Raw genomic sequence first — 10,987 nt, forward strand, 5'->3', positions numbered from 1 at the left:
TGTTATCCTTAAGACCCATCATTCAAATTAACAATAATTACATAGAAAATTTGTGACTAACATCTAATTTAGGTCAAAAAATTGTGTCAAAATAACATTATTCTTGTTTTTCATTTGTTTAGTATCATCTGAGAGTAGAAAATTAACAACTAATGTATCATACACAAAATATATCACTAAGAAGCCCAAAAGAATGACTAGCGGGGATAGGTTAGTTGGGATATCGTCAGACTGAAGATCTGAAGGTCACGTGTTCGATCCACACTCACCACATTATAATATGCTTATATATTTTATTTATTAAATTTGAAAATCATGTTTATATGATTTATCGGGTATATTTGAAAGGTAATAACATCTATTTATAACATATTGCGGAATGAGAGGCATATAAAATCGAAATTGGGTAAATTTTATGTTCTATGATTTGTTAAATGAAAACCAAACTCTTAAACTTCCTCGCCTTCAAAGGTAAAGTGATGACCCTATTACTATCTTGTTATAAACCTTAAGGGATTTGAATTGATACGATTTAAAGATACATATTGCTTTTATATTGTGACAAAAGTGATGAGTTCTATATAATTATATACATTCGAAAGAAAGTCATGTCCTGTAGGAATAGGTTAGATAATAGGAGTCGTATTATTTTTGGTCAGCATTTTGAATTTTATCAATTTTGTAAGTTTCACTTTCACATCGGGATGACACACGGCCTTAAACACAATGAACGCGACCCACTCATATTGGAACAATTATAATGGTTTTGCTTTATTTCATAAATCTAACACAAATTAAATAAATAAAGCTATATGGTTAATGCAATACTAATATGAAAAAATGTACACAATTAGTTGAAGTCTAATGAATACTAAAATTCCTAGGAGCTTATTACAACATACTCAACATAAATAACCAATCAGTTTAAAACCATTAACCTCAACAGAATTTGGATGATTGAAAGACGCATATCTGTATTTCAACACTTAAAATAATATTAAAATGTGTGGTTCATTAAATCATGTTTAAGGTTAATAAGTTAGAGGACCTTGTTATCCTTAAGACCCATCATTCAAATTAACAATAATTACATATGAAATTTGTGACTAACATCTAATTTAGGTCAAAAATTTGTGTCAAAATAACATTATTCTTGTTTTTCATTTGTTTAGTATTATCTGAGAGTAGAAAATTAACAACTAATGTATCATACGCAAAATATATCACTAAGAAGCCCAAAAGAATGACTAGCGGGGATAGGTTAGTTTGGAGAGCGTCAGACTGAAGATCTGAAGGTCACGTGTTCGATCCATGTTCACCACATTATAATATGCTTATATATTTTATTTATTAAATTTGAAAATCATGTTTATATGATTTATCGGGTATATTTGAAAGGTAATAACATCTATTTATAACATATTGCGGAATGAGAGGCATATAAAATCGAAATTGGGTAAATTTTATGTTCTATGATTTGTTAAATGAAAACCAAACTCTTAAACTTTCTCGCCTTCAAAGGTAAAGTGATGACCCTATTACTATCTTATTATAAACCTTAAGGGATTTGAGTTGATACGATTTAAAGATACATATTGCTTTTATATTTTGACAAAAGTGATGAGTTCTATATCATTATATACATTCTAAAGAAAGTCATGTCCTGTAGGAATAGGTTAGATAATGGGAGTCGTATTATTTTTGGTCAGCATTTTGAATTTTATCAATTATGTAAGTTTCACTTTCACATCGGGATGACACACGGCCTTAAACACAATGAACGCGACCCACTCATATTGGAACAATTATAATGGTTTTGCTTTATTTCATAAATCTAACACAAATTAAATAAATAAAGCTATATGGTTAATGCAATACTAATATGAAAAAATGTACACAATTAGTTGAAGTCTAATGAATACTAAAATTCCTAGGAGCTCATTACAACATACTCAACATAAATAACCAATCAGTTTAAAACCATTAACCTCAACAGAATTTGGATGATTGAAAGACACATATCTGTATTTCAACACTTAAAATAATATTAAAATGTGTGGTTCATTAAATCATGTTTAAGGTTAATAAGTTAGAGGACCTTGTTATCCTTAAGACCCATCATTCAAATTAACAATAATTACATAGAAATTTGTGACTAACATCTAATTTAGGTCAAAAAATTGTGTCAAAATAACATTATTCTTGTTTTTCATTTGTTTAGTATCATCTGAGAGTAGAAAATTAACAACTAATGTATCATACGCAAAATATATCACTAAGAAGCCCAAAAGAATGACTAGCGGGGATAGGTTAGTTTGGAGAGCGTCAGACTGAAGATCTGAAGGTCACGTGTTCGATCCACACTCACCACATTATAATATGCTTATATATTTTATTTATTAAATTTGAAAATCAGGTTTATATGATTTATCGGGTATATTTGAAAGGTAATAACATCTATTTATAACATATTACGGAATGAGAGGCGTATAAAATCGAAATTGGGTAAATTTTATGTTCTATGATTTGTTAAACAAAAACCAAACTCTTAAACTTTCTCGCCTTCAAAGGTAAAGTGATGACCCTATTACTATCTTGTCATAATGCTTAAGGGATTTGAATTGATACGTTTTAAAGATACATATTGCTTTTATATTGTGACAAAAGTGATGAGTTCTATATCATTATATACATTCTAAAGAAAGTCATGTCCTGTAGGAATAGGTTAGATAATGGGAGTCGTATTATTTTTGGTCAGCATTTTGAATTTTATCAATTATGTAAGTTTCACTTTCACATCGGGATGACACACGGCCTTAAACACAATGAACGCGCCCCACTCATATTGGAACAATTATAATGGTTTTGCTTTATTTCATAAATCTAACACAAATTAAATAAATAAAGCTATATGGTTAATGCAATACTAATATGAAAAAATGTACACAATTAGTTGAAGTCTAATGAATACTAAAATTCCTAGGAGCTCATTACAACATACTCAACATAAATAACCAATCAGTTTAAAACCATTAACCTCAACAGAATTTGGATGATTGAAAGACACATATATGTATTTCAACACTTAAAATAATATTAAAATGTGTGGTTCATTAAATCATGTTTAAGGTTAATAAGTTAGAGGACCTTGTTATCCTTAAGACCCATCATTCAAATTAACAATAATTACATAGAAAATTTGTGACTAACATCTAATTTACGTCAAAAAATTGTGTCAAAATAACATTATTCTTGTTTTTCATTTGTTTAGTATCATCTGAGAGTAGAAAATTAACAACTAATGTATCATACACAAAATATATCACTAAGAAGCCCAAAAGAATGACTAGCGGGGATAGGTTAGTTGGGATATCGTCAGACTGAAGATTTGAAGGTCACGTGTTCGATCCATGTTCACCACATTATAATATGCTTATATATTTTATTTATTAAATTTGAAAATCATGTTTATATGATTTATCGGGTATATTTGAAAGGTAATAACATCTATTTATAACATATTGCGGAATGAGAGGCATATAAAATCGAAATTGGGTAAATTTTATGTTCTATGATTTGTTAAATGAAAACCAAACTCTTAAACTTCCTCGCCTTCAAAGGTAAAGTGATGACCCTATTACTATCTTATTATAAACCTTAAGGGATTTGAATTGATACGATTTAAAGATACATATTGCTTTTATATTGTGACAAAAGTGATGAGTTCTATATCATTATATACATTCTAAAGAAAGTCATGTCCTGTAGGAATAGGTTAGATAATAGGAGTCGTATTATTTTTGGTCAGCATTTTGAATTTTATCAATTTTTAAGTTTCACTTTCACATCGGGATGACACACGGCGTTAAACACAATGAACGCGACCAACTCATATTGGAACAATTATAATGGTTTTGCTTTATTTCATAAATCTAACACAAATTAAATAAATAAAGCTATATGGTTAATGCAATACTAATATGAAAAAATGTACACAATTAGTTGAAGTCTAATGAATACTAAAATTCCTAGGAGCTTATTACAACATACTCAACATAAATAACCAATCAGTTTAAAACCATTAACCTCAACAGAATTTGGATGATTGAAAGACACATATCTGTAATTCAACACTTAAAATAATATTAAAATGTGTGGTTCATTAAATCATGTTTAAGGTTAATAAGTTAGAGGACCTTGTTATCCTTAAGACCCATCATTCAAATTAACAATAATTACATAGAAAGTTTGTGACTAACATCTAATTAGGTCAAAAAATTGTGTCAAAAAAACATTATTCTTGTTTTTCATTTGTTTAGTATCATCTGAGATTAGAAAATTAACAACAAATGTATCATACACAAAATATATCACTAAGAGGCCCAAAAGAATGACTAGCGGGGATAGGTTAGTTGGGAGAGCGTCAGACTGAAGATCTGAAGGTCACGTGTTCGATCCATGTTCATCACATTATAATATGCTTATATAATTTATTTATTAAATTTGAAAATCATGTTTATATGATTTATCGGGTATATTTGAAAGGTAATAACATCTATTTATAACATATTGCGGAATGAGAGGCATATAAAATCGAAATTGGGTAAATTTTATGTTCTATGATTTGTTAAATGAAAACCAAACTCTTAAACTTCCTCGCCTTCAAAGGTAAAGTGATGACCCTATTACTATCTTATTATAAACCTTAAGGGATTTGAATTGATACGATTTAAAGATACATATTGCTTTTATATTGTGACAAAACTGATGTGTTATATATCATTATATACATTCTAAAGAAAGTCATGTCCTGTAGGAATAGGTTAGATAATAGGAGTCGTATTATTTTTGGTCAGCATTTTGAATTTTATCAATTTTGTAAGTTTCACTTTCACATCGGGATGACACACGGCCTTAAACACAATGAACGCGACCAACTCATATTGGAACAATTATAATGGTTTTGCTTTATTTCATAAATCTAACACAAATTAAATAAATAAAGCTATATGGTTAATGCAATACTAATATGAAAAAATGTACACAATTAGTTGAAGTCTAATGAATACTAAAATTCCTAGGAGCTTATTAAAACATACTCAACATAAATAACCAATCAGTTTAAAACCATTAACCTCAACAGAATTTGGATGATTGAAAGACACATATCTGTATTTCAACACTTAAAATAATATTAAAATGTGTGGTTCATTAAATCATGTTTAAGGTTAATAAGTTAGAGGACCTTGTTATCCTTAAGACCCATCATTCAAATTAACAATAATTACATATGAAATTTGTGACTAACATCTAATTTAGGTCAAAAATTTGTGTCAAAATAACATTATTCTTGTTTTTCATTTGTTTAGTATCATCTGAGAGTAGAAAATTAACAACTAATGTATCATACGCAAAATATATCACTAAGAAGCCCAAAAGAATGACTAGCGGGGATAGGTTAGTTTGGAGAGCGTCAGACTGAAGATCTGAAGGTCACGTGTTCGATCCACACTCACCACATTATAATATGCTTATATATTTTATTTATTAAATTTGAAAATCATGTTTATATGATTTATCGGGTATATTTGAAAGGTAATAACATCTATTTATAACATATTGCGGAATGAGAGGCATATAAAATCGAAATTGGGTAAATTTTATGTTCTATGATTTGTTAAATGAAAACCAAACTCTTAAACTTCCTCGCCTTCAAAGGTAAAGTGATGACCCTATTACTATCTTATTATAAACCTTAAGGGATTTGAATTGATACGATTTAAAGATACATATTGCTTTTATATTGTGACAAAAGTGATGAGTTATATATCATTATATACATTCTAAAGAAAGTCATGTCCTGTAGGAATAGGTTAGATAATAGGAGTCGTATTATTTTTGGTCAGCATTTTGAATTTTATCAATTTTTTAAGTTTCACTTTCACATCGGGATGACACACGGCGTTAAACACAATGAACGCGACCAACTCATATTGGAACAATTATAATGGTTTTGCTTTATTTCATAAATCTAACACAAATTAAATAAATAAAGCTATATGGTTAATGCAATACTAATATGAAAAAATGTACACAATTAGTTGAAGTCTAATGAATACTAAAATTCCTAGGAGCTTATTACAACATACTCAACATAAATAACCAATCAGTTTAAAACCATTAACCTCAACAGAATTTGGATGATTGAAAGACACATATCTGTATTTCAACACTTAAAATAATATTAAAATGTGTGGTTCATTAAATCATGTTTAAGGTTAATAAGTTAGAGGACCTTGTTATCCTTAAGACCCATCATTCAAATTAACAATAATTACATAGAAAGTTTGTGACTAACATCTAATTTAGGTCAAAAAATTGTGTCAAAATAACATTATTCTTGTTTGTCATTTGTTTAGTATCATCTGAGAGTAGAAAATTAACAACTAATGTATCATACACAAAATATATCACTAAGAGGCCCAAAAGAATGACTAGCGGGGATAGGTTAGTTGGGAGAGCGCCAGACTGAAGATCTGAAGGTCACGTGTTCGATCCATGTTCACCACATTATAATATGCTTATATAATTTATTTATTAAATTTGAAAATCATGTTTATATGATTTATCGGGTATATTTGAAAGGTAATAACATCTATTTATAACATATTGCGGAATGAGAGGCATATAAAATCGAAATTGGGTAAATTTTATGTTCTATGATTTGTTAAATGAAAACCAAACTCTTAAACTTCCTCGCCTTCAAAGGTAAAGTGATGACCCTATTACTATCTTATTATAAACCTTAAGGGATTTGAATTGATACGATTTAAAGATACATATTGCTTTTTATATTGTGACAAAAGTGATGAGTTATATATCATTATATACATTCAAAAGAAAGTCATGTCCTGTAGGAATAAGTTAGATAATATGAGTCGTATTATTTTTGGTCAGCATTTTGAATTTTATCAATTTTGTAAGTTTCACTTTCACATCGGGATGACACACGGCGTTAAACACAATGAACGCGACCCACTCATATTGGAACAATTATAATGGTTTTGCTTTATTTCATAAATCTAACACAAATTAAATAAATAAAGCTATATGGTTAATGCAATACTAATATGAAAAAATGTACACAATTAGTTGAAGTCTAATGAATACTAAAATTCCTAGGAGCTTATTACAACATACTCAACATAAATAACCAATCAGTTTAAAACCATTAACCTCAACAGAATTTGGATGATTGAAAGACACATATCTGTATTTCAACACTTAAAATAATATTAAAATGTGTGGTTCATTAAATCATGTTTAAGGTTAATAAGTTAGAGGACCTTGTTATCCTTAAGACCCATCATTCAAATTAACAATAATTACATAGAAAATTTGTGACTAACATCTAATTTAGGTCAAAAAATTGTGTCAAAATAACATTATTCTTGTTTTTCATTTGTTTAGTATCATCTGAGAGTAGAAAATTAACAACTAATGTATCATACACAAAATATATCACTAAGAGGCCCAAAAGAATGACTAGCGGGGATAGGTTAGTTGGGAGAGCGTCAGACTGAAGATTTGAAGGTCACGTGTTCGATCCACGCTCACCACATTATAATATGCTTATATACTTTATTTAGTAAATTTGAAAATCATGTTTATATGATTTATCGGGTATATTTGAAAGGTAATAACATCTATTTATAACATATTGCGGAATGAGAGGCATATAAAATCGAAATTGGGTAAATTTTATGTTCTATGATTTGTTAAATGAAAACCAAACTCTTAAACTTCCTCGCCTTCAAAGGTAAAGTGATGACCCTATTACTATCTTATTATAAACCTTAAGGGATTTGAATTGATACGATTTAAAGATACATATTGCTTTTATATTGTGACAAAACTGATGAGTTATATATCATTATATACATTCTAAAGAAAGTCATGTCCTGTAGGAATAGGTTAGATAATAGGAGTCGTATTATTTTTGGTCAGCATTTTGAATTTTATCAATTTTGTAAGTTTCACTTTCACATCGGGATGACACACGGCGTTAAACACAATGAACGCGACCAACTCATATTGGAACAATTATAATGGTTTTGCTTTATTTCATAAATCTAACACAAATTAAATAAATAAAGCTATATGGTTAATGCAATACTAATATGAAAAAATGTACACAATTAGTTGAAGTCTAATGAATACTAAAATTCCTAGGAGCTTATTACAACATACTCAACATAAATAACCAATCAGTTTAAAACCATTAACCTCAACAAAATTTGGATGATTGAAAGACACATATCTGTATTTCAACACTTAAAATAATATTAAAATGTGTGGTTCATTAAATCATGTTTAAGGTTAATAAGTTAGAGGACCTTGTTATCCTTAAGACCCATCATTCAAATTAACAATAATTACATAGAAAATTTGTGACTAACATCTAATTTAGGTCAAAAAATTGTGTCAAAATAACATTATTCTTGTTTTTCATTTGTTTAGTATCATCTGAGAGTAGAAAATTAACAACTAATGTATCATACACAAAATATATCACTAAGAGGCCCAAAAGAATGACTAGCGGGGATAGGTTAGTTGGGAGAGCGTCAGACTGAAGATTTGAAGGTCACGTGTTCGATCCACGCTCACCACATTATAATATGCTTATATACTTTATTTAGTAAATTTGAAAATCATGTTTATATGATTTATCGGGTATATTTGAAAGGTAATAACATCTATTTATAACATATTGCGGAATGAGAGGCATATAAAATCGAAATTGGGTAAATTTTATGTTCTATGATTTGTTAAATGAAAACCAAACTCTTAAACTTCCTCGCCTTCAAAGGTAAAGTGATGACCCTATTACTATCTTATTATAAACCTTAAGGGATTTGAATTGATACGATTTAAAGATACATATTGCTTTTATATTGTGACAAAAGTGATGAGTTATATATCATTATATACATTCTAAAGAAAGTCATGTCCTGTAGGAATAGGTTAGATAATAGGAGTCGTATTATTTTTGGTCAGCATTTTGAATTTTATCAATTTTTTAAGTTTCACTTTCACATCGGGATGACACACGGCGTTAAACACAATGAACGCGACCAACTCATATTGGAACAATTATAATGGTTTTGCTTTATTTCATAAATCTAACACAAATTAAATAAATAAAGCTATATGGTTAATGCAATACTAATATGAAAAAATGTACACAATTAGTTGAAGTCTAATGAATACTAAAATTCCTAGGAGCTTATTACAACATACTCAACATAAATAACCAATCAGTTTAAAACCATTAACCTCAACAGAATTTGGATGATTGAAAGACACATATCTGTATTTCAACACTTAAAATAATATTAAAATGTGTGGTTCATTAAATCATGTTTAAGGTTAATAAGTTAGAGGACCTTGTTATCCTTAAGACCCATCATTCAAATTAACAATAATTACATAGAAAATTTGTGACTAACATCTAATTTAGGTCAAAAAATTGTGTCAAAATAACATTATTCTTGTTTTTCATTTGTTTAGTATCATCTGAGAGTAGAAAATTAACAACTAATGTATCATACACAAAATATATCACTAAGAGGCCCAAAAGAATGACTAGCGGGGATAGGTTAGTTGGGAGAGCGTCAGACTGAAGATTTGAAGGTCACGTGTTCGATCCACGCTCACCACATTATAATATGCTTATATACTTTATTTAGTAAATTTGAAAATCATGTTTATATGATTTATCGGGTATATTTGAAAGGTAATAACATCAATTTATAACATATTGCGGAATGAGAGGCATATAAAATCGAAATTGGGTAAATTTTATGTTCTATGATTTGTTAAATGAAAACCAAACTCTTAAACTTCCTCGCCTTCAAAGGTAAAGTGATGACCCTATTACTATCTTATTATAAACCTTAAGGGATTTGAATTGATACGATTTAAAGATACATATTGCTTTTTATATTGTGACAAAAGTGATGAGTTATATATCATTATATACATTCAAAAGAAAGTCATGTCCTGTAGGAATAGGTTAGATAATATGAGTCGTATTATTTTTGGTCAGCATTTTGAATTTTATCAATTTTGTAAGTTTCACTTTCACATCGGGATGACACACGGCGTTAAACACAATGAACGCGACCCACTCATATTGGAACAATTATAATGGTTTTGCTTTATTTCATAAATCTAACACAAATTAAATAAATAAAACTATATGGTTAATGCAATACTAATATGAAAAAATGTACACAATTAGTTGAAGTCTAATGAATACTAAAATTCCTAGGAGCTCATTACAACATACTCAACATAAATAACCTATCAGTTTAAAACCATTAAACTCAACAGAATTTGGATGATTGAAAGACACATATCTGTATTTCAACACTTAAAATAATATTAAAATGTGTGGTTCATTAAATCATGTTTAAGGTTAATAAGTTAGAGGACCTTGTTATCCTTAAGACCCATCATTCAAATTAACAATAATTACATAGAAAATTTGTGACTAACATCTAATTTAGGTCAAAAAATTGTGTCAAAATAACATTATTCTTGTTTTTCATTTGTTTAGTATCATCTGATAGTAGAAAATTAACAACTAATGTATCATACACAAAATATATCACTAAGAAGCCCAAAAGAATGACTAGCGGGGATAGGTTAGTTGGGAGATCGTCAGACTGAAGATCTGAAGGTCACGTGTTTGATCCATGTTCACAACATTATAATATGCTTATATATTTTATTTATTAAATTTGAAAATCATGTTTATATGATTTATCGGGTATATTTGAAAGGTAATAACATCTATTTATAACATATTGTGGAATGAGAGGCATATAAAATCGAAATTGGGTAAATTTTATGTTCTATGATTTGTTAAATGAAAACCAAACTCTTAAACTTCCTCGCCTTCAAACGTAAAGTGATGACCCTA

This window comes from Lathyrus oleraceus, chromosome 5, assembly GCF_024323335.1.
Source record: "Lathyrus oleraceus cultivar Zhongwan6 chromosome 5, CAAS_Psat_ZW6_1.0, whole genome shotgun sequence".
Lineage (NCBI taxonomy): Eukaryota > Viridiplantae > Streptophyta > Magnoliopsida > Fabales > Fabaceae > Lathyrus > Lathyrus oleraceus.